Below are 12,739 nucleotides of genomic sequence, written 5' to 3' on the forward strand. Positions count from 1 at the left end.
TGCAACACCACCTCTCACTTTTCACAGATATCTGGTGTTTGGGCAAAGCACGGCCCTCCCTCAAGTTCTCCGCACGCAAAGGTGCCACACAACACTTGTTCTGCATTCACAAAAAAGTGGTCTTACAATGTAGCAGCTCCCATTACCCTTTGGAACTCTCTGCCTCTTGACTCCAGGCAGGGATCTTCCGTGAACTTCATTCGTTGCCTGTTAAAAACATTTTTGCTTAGGCAAGTCTGCCTAGATATTCAGAATCCCGGTGTGTGTGTGTGTGGGGGGGGGTTTCTTAGATCATTGCTGGCTTCAATTCTTTGAACGTTTTGTTTTCACTAATAATTTTGTTTTATAATTAAGTGTTTTAAATTTGTTGTTAGCCACCCTCAGCCGGGTTTTTGAACCGGGAAGGGCGAGGTATAAATAAATATTATTATTATTATTACTATTAATAATAAAACGCTTTGAGGTTGTTGGTTTTTGTTTTGTTTTTACAATCAAGCGGTATGTAGGTTTTATGAAATAAATCAGGGGTCAGCAAACTATTTCAGCAGGGGGCCGGGTCCACTGTCCCTCAGACCTTGTGGGGGGCCAGACTATATATATTTTTTTGGGGTGGGGAAATGTATGCATTCCTATGTCCCATAAATAACCCAGAGATGCATTTTAAATAAAAGGACACATTCTACTCATGTAAAAACACACAGCTTCCCAGATCGTCTGCGGGCCAGATTTAGAAGGCGATTGGGCCGGATCCGGCTACCTGGGCCGGATCCTACCCATGAAATACAGAACTGGTTGGAGGGGAGAAGGACAAGCACAGGTCATGGGGGTTACCTGTTCGGTCAAGATATGGGGGCACCTGGAGATATAGATGGGGCCAGTGTGTGGAGATAAAGACAGTTTCGTGTCTGTAAATGCACCAATGGTCAGATTAGCAGAGAGCAGAGGTTTCCAACCTCATGACCTCTCAAAGCCCTGGAATGCCTCCAGGATTCAAGGAGATACCAGCATATTTGCAAAGCTGCTGAATGTGATTTCTTAAATGCTAGCAGCTCTTATCTGGAAAGAGACAGAGAAGGGAGGGGAACACAGAGAGACAGGGGGAAAAAGAGAAAAACAGGATGAAACACAGATGCTGAAACCCTGTGGCTGCAGACCCTTGATAATTGCCGGTTAAACAGCAAAACAGGAAACTAACAGCTTATACCTGTGTGTGTGTGTGTGTGTGTGTGTGTGTGTGTGAATGGTGCTGTTTCTTTCCACCATCCAAAAAAAGAATCACACATTCAGCTGTTAAAGAGACTTTTGTCACGGCAACTGCCACCCTGAACACCCCCCGCACACATTTAAAATCACTTCCCCTTTGTCACAGCCAATTCTGAAATGCAAAACTCTTTTTCTAAAAAAGCGCTTAACGCCGCACATCTGCTTACATTTTTAATTCTATTTGCATGAAGAGCAGAATCCTTGGAGAAATGCAAATATCTTACGGGAAAAGAAGCCTGCTCCAGCGGAGCAGAACTCGGAAAAGGCGGGGGGGGCCCTTTGCTTTCGCGATGATTTCGGCGCTTACGGTAAAACCCGGCTGGTAAAAATAAATGGAAAAAGTCCCTGCAAATGTGGGGTGGGCGTTTGAGGACTTCACAACTGCAGGGGGGCGGTTAATGAGCACCTGACACACCTCGGTGTCTGATTTTCGTGTCCATTTTGATTAATTCAGAATATTGTTTCTCTTTAATATCAGGACCTGCTGATGGCATTGCGCAAGGATCCCTCCCAACTCTCCGCAACAGCATTGCAAAAATAGCCATCTCAACCCACTTCCAACGTTTACGCTCACCCAATGAAGGGTTAGGGACGCAGGTGGCACTGTGGGTTAAACCACAGAGCCTAGGGCTTGCTGATCGGAAGGTCGGCTGTTCGAATCCCCGCAACGGGGTGAGCTCCTGTTGCTCGGTCCCTGCTCCTGCCAACCTAGCAGTTCGAAAGCACGTCAAAGTGCAAGTAGATAAATAGGTACCACTCCGGCGGGAAGGTAAACGGCGTTTCCGTGCGCTGCTCTGGTTTGCCAGAAGCGGCTTAGTCATGATGGCCACATCATGGCTGTGCGCCGGCTCCCTCGGCCAATAAAGCGAGATGAGCGCCGCAACCCCAGAGTCGGCCACATTTAAGGTCAGGGGTCCTTTAATGAAGGGTTAATCCGAAGACGGAATAAGGAAAAGGCAGCTCCAGGGGGTTTACCCTGTTTTGTGTCTAGTGAATTTGCTGGACCTTGAGCCAAAACGTCGAGAACTTCTAATGCCATGGCTACATACAATGGCAGGAGTTTAATCTCATTGATTCCGAACTGCAACTATTTTGGGGTTCAATCACATACAGTGGTACCTCTGGTTGTGAACAGGACCTGTTGTGGAGGCCAGTTCGTAACCAGAAAGGAAAACAACCTGTGTCTGCGCAGGTCGCCACTTCTGCGCATGCGTGTGACGTCATTTTTGCACACCTGCGCATGCGCGAGCGGCAAAACCTGGAAGTAACCCTTTCCGGTACTTCCAGATCGCCGCGGGACACAACCTGAAAAGACGTAACCTGAACCGTATGACTGTACCAGCAAAACCAGGTGGCACAGCTACAAGTGATTGGAAGGTCATGAGCAGGGGTCGGCAACCTAAGGCCCATGGGCCACAAGCAGCCCATGGGGGTTGTTTAACCGGCCCACGATCCGCCCCCAAACCAAGCAGCCCACTATGTGAGTCCCCGCGCACTGCGCTAAACTGCCACAGTGCGGCACGGCGACTCTGCTTCTGTGGCACTGGAAATTGCGTCTGCGCAGACGCCAGAAATTGCATCTTATCAGACGCTGGATATCGCCGGTGCGGGCGCGATCTGGCCCATGGAAGGATCTCTGCTGGAGTGAACCGAGCCAGGTGAGGTACACCTTGCTGATCCCTGGTCCTGAGCAAAAATCCCACGTTCCCAAAAGATTATTTTTTGCAGGAAGAAAAGTGACGTGGAAAATGCACAGCATCACAGTCGCTGCATCACAGAACAGGACAAATGTGTTCTCTCAACTAACCCAGTGGTTCCCAAATGTTTTAGGGGCAATGCCCCCTCGGTGCCATAATAAACGTCATCATTCAAAAGCGGCAATTTGCAAAAGGAAGCGAGTGACACAAAAAAATTTTTAAGCAGTGACAATTAATTGCACATTTATTCAAAATCCGAACAAAACTATTTAATTATAGTTTCAGTGACACGGATTCTGAAGCCTGGTAGTCATTGACACCCCCCAGCAGCCCCGCCACACACTTGCCTCTCAGCGCCCCCGCTATGTAAACCCAAGGCACCTTTGGGAACCACTGGTCTAACTTCCTTGTAAACCAGGCATGGCCAAACTTGGCCCTCCAGCTGTTTTGGGACTACAATTCCCACCATCCCTGACCACTGGTCCTGTTAGCTAGTGATGATGGGAGTTGTAGTCCCAAAACAGCTGGAGGGCCAAGTTTGGCTATGCCTGCTGTGAACAAATGAGGATGAACGCTCTGTAAATAAGAAAATCGGAAGACCTTGCTGGGTCAGGTGAATGGCCCATCTGCTCCGCTGTATTCCACCCAGCGTCTTCTCACAGCAGCCAACCAGAGCCCTGCAGCAGGCAGGATTCAAACAGAAGAGCCTTCTCCCTTCCCGCAACCGGTATCTGGAAGCATTTCTGCCTCCAATTGCGGAGGTACATCACAGCCATCACCGCTAGTAGCCGTCGATAAGACTTCTCCACGGAGCTGTCCAATCCTCTTTTAAAACCATCCCATTTGGGATGGCTTTAAAAAGCAATGACAAACCTAGATAGCATCTTAAAAAGCAGAGACATCACCTTGCCAACAAAGGTCCGTATAGTTAAAGCCATGGTTTTCCCAGTAGTGATGTATGGAAGTGAGAGCTGGACCATAAAGAAGGCTGATCGCCGAAGAATTGATGCTTTTGAATTATGGTGCTGGAGGAGACTCTTGAGAGTCCCATGGACTGCAAGAAGATCAAACCTGTATCCATTCTTAAGGAAATCAGCCCTGAGTGCTCACTGGAAGTACAGATCGTGAAGCTGAGGCTCCAATACTTTGGCCACCTCAGGAGAAGAGAGGACTCCCTGGAAAAGACCCTGATGTTGGGAAAGATGGAGGGCACAAGGAGAAGGGGACGACAGAGGACGAGATGGTTGGATAGTGTCTTCGAAGCTACAAACATGAGTCTGACCAAACTGCGGGAGGCAGTGGAAGACAGGAGGGCCTGGCGTGCTCTGGTCCATGGGGTCATGAAGAGTCGTACACGACTAAACGACTAAACAACAACAACAACAACGTGCGAAGGAGGATATTCTTTTTACCTGTCCTTGACTCTTCAGCATTCGGCTGCCTGGATCTCCCCTGCTTTCTCCTCCCCTAGCCTTATCACTTACCGGCAGATTTGCAGCCGTCTGCATGCTTTTGATCCCGCGCACGAGAGAGAGAGAAAAAGACTTTCCCTAAGAGTCGGACGGGGCTGTTTGCGTATCCCTGGCAGACGAACAGCCCTGCTCTTCCAGCTGCAGTGGGAGAGAAGGAGAGCATACAGGCCTGTGAGAGGAAAAGGGGAGGACACCGGTCTAGCGAGATCCTTATCAGAAGGTCATTTGTTTGCCTCTCGCAGGAGCAGCTGTGGGAAAGAGAACGCACCTCCTGCGCACTCAGCCAGCACCGCCAACAGCGACACGGCCTCCCCGCCTCTGGCACCAGGTGCGCGGCTCCAGTTTGGCAGCTTCCTGGCAGGGCAAGAACCTGTTTGAGGTTGCTTCCCCCACCGAGCCACAGAGAGATCAGCACTTTGATCCCAGGCCTGCCAACTGCACCTCGGAGTCTGTGGCAAGCAAGCAGCCAGCCCTGTGGCTGCAGATCCCTGATGAATGGATTTAATCAAGCCCGGTCATATTTGGCAGAGCTCGCTGGCACGCGGAATGCTGCCTGTTTCGAAAGGCCGGGCGCGCATTGCAAACTTGAATTGATGAGAGAGAACCTGATTATATACCATAGAACACCGGTCCCGAAAGACCTACATTGGCTCCCAGTGTAGCCTTATTGGAGGTCATTGGGTCTGCGTTGCTCCAGGACAGGAAACTGGTACAGTTTAAAACTTCCGGCACAGTAAGTTTTTGGATTTTGGGAAACCCATTCCTTCACCGGTACGTTTCCAAGCACAATTCAAAGTGTTGGTGCTAACCTTGAAAGCCCTAAATGGCCTCGGCCCAGTATATCTGAAGGAACCCTGACAAGACAGAAGTACTGTTTTGGAGGGACAGGGGGCGGGCAGGTGTGGGGGACTCCCTGGCCCTGAATGGGGAAACTGTGCCCCTGAAGGACCAGGTGCGCAGCCTGGGAGTCATTTTGGACTCACAGCTGTCCATGGAGGTACAGGTTAATTCTGTGTCCAGGGCGGCTGTCTACCAGCTCCATCTGCTACGCAGGCTGAGACCCTACCTGGCCGCGGACTGTCTCGCCAGAGTGGTGCATGCTCTAGTTATTTCCCGCTTGGACTACTGCAATGTGCTCTACGTGGGGCTACCTTTGAAGATGACCCAGAAACTGCAATTAATCCAGAATGCGGCAACTAGACTGGTGACTGGGAGTGGCCGCCAGGACCATATAGCACCGGTGCTGAGAGATCTTCATTGCCTCCCAGTACGTTTCCGAGCACAATTCAAAGTGTTGTTGCTGACCTTGAAAGCCCTGAACGGCCTTGGTCCAGTAGACCTAAAGGAGCGTCTCCACCCCCATCATTCTGCCCGGACACTGAGGTCCAGCGCTGAGGGTCTTCTGGCAGTTCTCTCACTGCGAGAAGTGTTGTGCTGTAGACTGTATCACTATGGAGAAGCTCATCCAGGCACTGATTCAAGAGTAGTACAGGGATCCAAAAATCAACTGTTCGAAACTAGTAGACTCTACACCAAACCATATTCAAATGGTGCTTAAAAATAGTGGAGCTCATATCCACTATTAATGTACGTATATGTGAGTTTTGTACATGTATGTGTACAATAAACTACATTGTTTGTTTCATTTAATTTGCACAAGGGTGTAACTGGGGATGGCCAGAGAAGAAAAGCAAGAGTTGGGGAGGGAGAGGGGAGCAAGAACCCCACCCCCAACATACAACGCCCCACAGTCTCTTAAAGGCCCCCAGCAGAAAGGGCCTCCCTTAATCTGCCAGCAACCGAGGCTGTGTGGAAGTATTTAAGTATTTAAGCTCTCATAAGGGACACATTTTGCCAACCCCGCTATTCCTCGACGCTGTTCCAATTTAATGCTGCGCCCCCTTTCTCTCCCTGCTTTGGTGTTGCGGCTGCATTTCTGATGTGGTTTAATAGCTTGCTTTGAAATTCAAATCGCCAGCTGAGTCGAGGGGGGTGGTCCCTTGCATTGCAGGATCCTTCCACCGCTCTCAGTAACGTGCGCCCCAAAATGACGCACAGGGATTTGCGTGTTCCCTTAAGCACGTGTGATGCATTACACACAAACAACGCCACACACCTGCTTTCAAGTTTTCAATGAATCCCTTCCATACTGGACCCGTAACTGAATACACAAGAACAGATACGCTAAACGGGCACACCCTCCGTCTTGTTTATTTCTGTTCCGAGCTAAGCAATTTTGCCTTTTGCATACAGTATCAGTAAGTTTCTCAAGACAGCACGGTTGTCTTTGCCTTAGGCTTGGCACAACTGTCAGCAGAAAGGCCACATATTTCAAATTGAATTGCCCTGCTCAGTATTTTGCTTGACCCATCTTCAAAAACGGACTCCTTCGGCAATTGCCACTTCTATCCCTGTTCCAATTCCATTTTTTAAAATGGAAAATGACAACTTAGTTATTTCTTACGTATCCAACCCACCTTTCCTCCAGAGACCTCAAGATGGCGCATATAATTGTCCCCACTTCATTTTAAACTCACAGCAACCCTGAGAAATGGGCTGGACTGGAAGACAGTGGGTGAGGATTCGAATCCTGGTTTCTGAGGACTTAGTCCAGCACATTTATGCATTACACCATCCTGGCTCTGGCAGGTTGACGACATGGGCTCCCCAAAATAAAAATCAAAAGAGAAGAACTGACCAGGGGATCGTTCACAGGAACTTTGTCTAACGTTGCTAAGTTATATTTTCCAGTTCCTGGCAGCTGTTGATTTCTGTGTTTCACAATTAAGCTGGTTAGAAAAATCAAATCAGTTCAAACGCCCAAGCTGCTGAGGACTCAATAATCTTGTGCGTTGCTCCAATATAGTTAAGGCTTTTAAAAAACACTTGACCAAATGATTTTGGCTTGTATCCACCTCGCAAAGCAATTACCACTGGTTCACACCAAAGTAGTCTTCCTTGCTCTAACTCTGACATTCTTTAGAAAACTAACACACAAGGCAGGTCCACGAAAGTTAAGGCACGGTTACTAACCCCTAGGAACCAAATACCAAGCCATTTGTTGTGCAGGGGAACAAAATCACGTCACGCGTTCCTGACCGATAACCCGGAGAATATTCCGCTCGCCATAGGCGAGCGACGTAACAACATGGAAGCACTCTTGGGTATTTTGGATGTGTGGGGAACCTACTTCGCCCCTGGGGCCACATTCCTTGATTGAAAACCTTCTGAGGGCTGAATGGCATGGGCAAGGCCGGAGGCAATAGTGCGTGGGACAATGAATTGAAGCTTTTTCCTAAGTAGGCTAGTTTCCACAGACTGCAACCACGGAGCCACGTCAGAAAAAGAGCAATCTCTGCCCCAAGCTGCATACAAACTGGAATCCTGACACTGAGGGAGCCAGGAAAGGATAAGAGAGGAATAGGAAAGGGTCGCAAAGGATGAGTGCAAACCTGTTGTGGGGATGACTTTCAGATCAAGGGCCACATTCCCCCCCCCCAGGGGCCAGATGTCAGAGGCAAAATTCAGCACAGCAACGTAGGTCCTGAATGGGGTAATTGTGCCCCTGAAGGACCAGGTGTGCAGCCTGGGAGTCATTCTGGACTCACAGCTGTCCACGGAGGCACAGGTCAATTCTGTGTCCAGGGCAGCTGTCTACTAGCTCCATCTGGTACGCAGGATGAGACCCTACCTGCCCACAGACTGTCTCGCCAGAGTGGTGCATACTCTAGTTATCTCCCACTTGGACTACTGCAATGCACTCTGCGTGGGGCTACCTTTGAAGGTGACCTGGAAACTACAACTAATCCAGAATGCAGCAGCTAGACTGGTGACTGGGAGTGGCCGCCGAGACCATATAACACCGGTCTTGAAAGACCTACACTGGCTCCCAGTACGTTTCCGAGCACAAGTCAAAGTGTTGGTGCTGACCTTCAAAGCCCTAAACGGCCTTGGTCCAGCGTCGAGGGCCTTCTGGCAGTTCCCTCGCTGCGAGAAGCCAAATTACAGGGAACCAGGCAGAGGGCCTTCTCGGTGGTGGCACCCTCCCTGTGGAACGCCCTCCCAGCAGATGTCAAAGAGAAAAATAACTACCAAACTTTTAGAAGACATCCGAAGGCAGCCCTGTTTAGGGAAGCTTTTAATGTTTAATAGGTTATTGTATTTTAGTGTTTTGTTGGAAGCCGCCCAGAGTGGCTGGGGAAACCCAGCCAGATGGGCAGGGTATAAATAAATTATTATTATTATTATTATTAAAATCATTTTTCATTGGAGTACTTTCAACACACCCAAACACCTCTATTCTTTATATGGGGGGGGGCATGATCAGAGCTCAAGAACACCTGCCAGGCAGGTAGAAACATTCAAGGAGGATGTAAAGCCAGAGGAGGGCCAGGTACAGAAGACCAGAGGGCCACATTTGGGTGCTGGGGCCCCTGCTTTCGGCCCTTAGGAACATGACGCACCTTCAGGTTGGTAAAAATACATCCAAACACCAACACACAGAGCACCACGTTTCAAAACTTCCTCCTACTCTAACACCACAGAGTCAAGACAGGAAATGCCCTCGAATCATTGCCCAGAATGCTGACCGTGGGCTGGACCCAAAACGACAAAACGGCAAGCAAAAAAAAGATGTGCAAATGTCAAAACTCCGTCAACCCGGGGCGCGTGCATAGGAACAGCATCAGGTGTGCTCCAGAGGCAGCTTGGACCACAACCATGTTGTTTTAATAATAAAAATAATAAAAATAACAGTTACTTACCTAAATCAGCACACACATCCAAGAAATCTCCCAACAGATTCAAAAGCTGGGAGCAGTAAATTCATCTGCCTCCAACAAATTCCATGCTCAGCAGTTTCCCAGGTCACCATCCAAGCCCCACGCCTGTAAAGATATTGACAACAGGAACAACTATTTGTATTATTATTATTATTATTATCATTATGTTTTTAGATATGCTATAAGCTTCCCAGACTAGCTGGGGAAATCCAGCCAGATGGGCAGGGTATAAATAAAATAATATCATTTGCTACGATGCATCTTTAGGATTATCTTTAAAATCCACCTGTGCCCTAACCACCTAACTTGGCTCACTTTTCTGATCTCGCTGTTCTCAAGCACATCACTGCCGGTTACAGACCAAAGTAGATGGTGCACTAGATATTGCCCCCTGCTACACAAAGCAGCCCAGTCCATTTAAAGGTTAGCAGAATTGCTTGAATTTAACACCTGCCCAAATCCCGACATCCTAAACTGTATACTGAATTTTTCGCCCTATAGGACGAAGTTTTTCCCCTCCCAAAATGAAGGGGAAATGTGTGTCCGTCCTATGGGGCGAATGCAGGCTTTTGCTGAAGCCTGGAAAGCGAGAGGGGTCGATGCGCACCAACCCCTCTCGCTCTCCAGGCTTCAGGAAGCTATCCGCAAGCCTTGGGAGCCCGCGGGAGTTCCCGCCGGGCTCCCTAGGCTTGCGGATAGCAGACTGCATCCCAAAGCCTGGGGCGCATTGAGCAGTGCGCCCCGGGCTTTGGGCAGATATCCGCAAGCCTGGGGAGACCGGCGGGAGTTCCTGCCGGGCTCCCAAGGCTTGTGGATAGTAGCCTCTTCTGGGGCCTGAGGTTGGGAGAAGCTCAGGCTTCCATTGCCCCAGCCCTGCTCCTGGGGGGGGGGGAAATAATTTTTTTTCTTTATCCCCCCCCCCAAAAAAAAACCTAGGTGTGCCCTATGGGCCGGTGCGCCCTATAGGGCGAAAAATACGGTATTTAAAAGCACGCTGCTCTTTTTAATTCTTTTTTGGCTGCAAGGATTCTTCAACAAGCTGTGAGGCAAATGCATTCAACACAATCCTCAGTAAAAATACAGATTTGCAGGGAGAACAGAATGTACACGGATGGCACACACTCGACTTTTTAAAAATGGTCACGAAAGCTGCCTGAGATTCTATGGCAGACAACAATATAGAGATACAGTGGTGCCCCGCAAGACGAACGCCTCGCAGGACGGAAAACCCGCTAGACGAAAGGGTTTTCCGTTTTGGAGGCGCTTCGCAAAACGAATTTCCCTATGGGCTTGCTTCGCAAGATGAAAATGTCTTGCGAGTTCCTGCGGTTTTTTCCCCTTTTCTCCCCCTTTTCCTAAGCCGCTTATCAGCTGATCCACTGATAAGCCGCTTAACAGCTGATCGCTAAAAGCCGCTAAACCGCTAATAGCTCTAATCCGCTAAGCTGTCAATGGGCTTGCTTCGCAAGACGAAAAAAACGCTATACGAAGAGCCTCACGGAACGGATTAATTTCGTCTTGCGAGGCACCACTGTACTCAAAAATTGCTGTGGATTGCAGATGACACACATAATTTCCTGCAGTTAAGTAAGAAGACTCAAAGATCTGCTTCACCGCAAAGTTTCTAAGCATAGGAAAACTGTTCAGAGAACACAAGGTTTTGCATGTTACGTTCTATTTTGATATGGGGACTCTTCTCCCCAAGTTTAAGTAGTCGAGCGAGAATCATCCCCGACAGGTTTCTGTTCTGCGGAGACCATGATCTCACCTTACGTGATGCTATGGTGAAAGCTGGGAAGTCAGATGAGGCAATACTTGCAAAACAACCTACAGCGATATAGCCAAACAGGAAGAGGCTAGATACAAGCAAGAAACACAGACTGCAATTCCTAGCAGAGCCACGTTCATCAGAATCAGAGTCCCCTCGTTTTTCACTTGAAAAATAAGACTTTAAAGCAATATGGCCTGAAAAAAAACAAATAGACATTTCGTTTTGGGGGCTTCAGCCACTTAGCACCAAGCTTATATATCCGAGTTTCTAACACTGTTGGTTTCTCATTCTAGGTTTGCTGCCTGAATGCAAGCCACAGTTTACCTGTTCAGACAACACACTAAACTATGGCTGAGCTAACTTAACAATGGTGTGGACTGACGCCTAGATTGGTTTACTGAACTTGGACTGCTTCTCTGCAAAGCTGTCATTTTTTCCCTTTTCTTGCAAGGAATCCTATTCGGAATAAGGGAATTTCCCTTAAAGAAAGGGAAACGTTGACAGCTATGCTTCTTTGCTATGACTAATTCTCTTTGAAAGCAGTGGAGGCAAACTTTATTTTCAACTAACCTCTATCAATTCAGCCTTTGGGACTTTGTCGTTATTAATCTTTCTTGGACTGAAGCCACTCTTTTGCCAATTGCCAACCCGCATGTAATAAAGACAACTATTTGTTGTCTGGCGATTCTGCTTGGTGTCCATGAAGACGTACCGACACAGACAGAAATCCATTAATTTCATAATTGCACCTTGTCTCTGAACAGATACTTCTCTAGTGCATGATCAAACCTTTTGCATTATGCTCCGACCTTGTGAAAGACACATGCTGAGTTAAAACCTGCCCAGTGAGCATGCATATGCAAATACAGTGGTTCTCAAACTTTATTCTCAGGACCACATTTTCAGAATAAAAATCTGCTTGCACCACGCCAATTTTTTTTATTGATAAGAAATGCACTTGAAAACAGAAAAGAGACAACTCTTAGGAATGACTGATTTATAACAAAGAACACAGCGACTTTATAATATGATCATGGGACACCCAGAAAGTACAAAACAATGCAGCTACTCAAGAACATGAACCATTTCCAAAATATAATTATAAACGAGTCATCTCTAGTGCTCTGTTTGAAAGGCGATTCTGGGTCACAACCAGGACTGCCCTCAGTATCGCCTGACGCTCTCTGCTCTCATTTTGAAAAGATGTCTATCCATATGCTGAAAATAAATAAAAAATATGGGCAAGGACCAATTTATGCGCAGCCACGCACTCATGCTGAACACGAAAGTGACTTTAAAAATGGCAAAAACGTCCCCCAAATAGCCCAGAAAGGTAAAAAAAAAATGTGTGAAAACAGTGCCTAGTGATCCCACAAGCCTTTGCAAGTGCAATTGCGGGGGTCCATGTACTGACCATTGAGGGCCGTGCAGAGCTGGGAGTTTGTGCAAGGAAGTTTGGAAGGAGTGACTGTGGCGATGTTGTGCAAGCTGGATTTCGAAGGGGGAGAGGAACCAGAGACCAAATTGCAAACATGCTCTGGATTATGGAGAAAGCTAGAGAGTTCCAGAAAGACATCTACCGTATTTTTCGCTCTATAAGACGCACCAGACCACAAGATGCACCTAGTTTTTGGAGGAGGAAAACAAGAAAAAAAAATTATTCTGAATCTCAGAAGCCAGAACAGCAAGAGGGATCGCTGCGCAGTGAAAGCAGCAATCCCTCTTGCTGTTCTGGCTTCTGGGATAGCTGCGCAG

General features: G+C 48.0%; 1 protein-coding gene across 2 annotated transcripts in view; it reads right to left on the reverse strand.

Moving 5' to 3' along the window:
• PTP4A3 (protein tyrosine phosphatase 4A3) overlaps positions 1-12,739 on the reverse strand; it is a 100,244-nt gene that overhangs the window by 71,526 nt on the left and 15,979 nt on the right. The window contains exon 2 of one of the 2 annotated variants that reach the window (XM_079984555.1): positions 9,196-9,318. The gene's annotated coding sequence lies outside the window, so the exon portion shown is untranslated. Of the gene's footprint in view, positions 1-4,444; positions 4,572-9,195; positions 9,319-12,739 lie in introns of those variants that run through there. The other variant, XM_079984558.1, reaches the window with a different exon arrangement.

Source organism: Podarcis cretensis (genome assembly GCF_951804945.1).
Source record: "Podarcis cretensis genome assembly, chromosome: 7".
Lineage (NCBI taxonomy): Eukaryota > Metazoa > Chordata > Lepidosauria > Squamata > Lacertidae > Podarcis > Podarcis cretensis.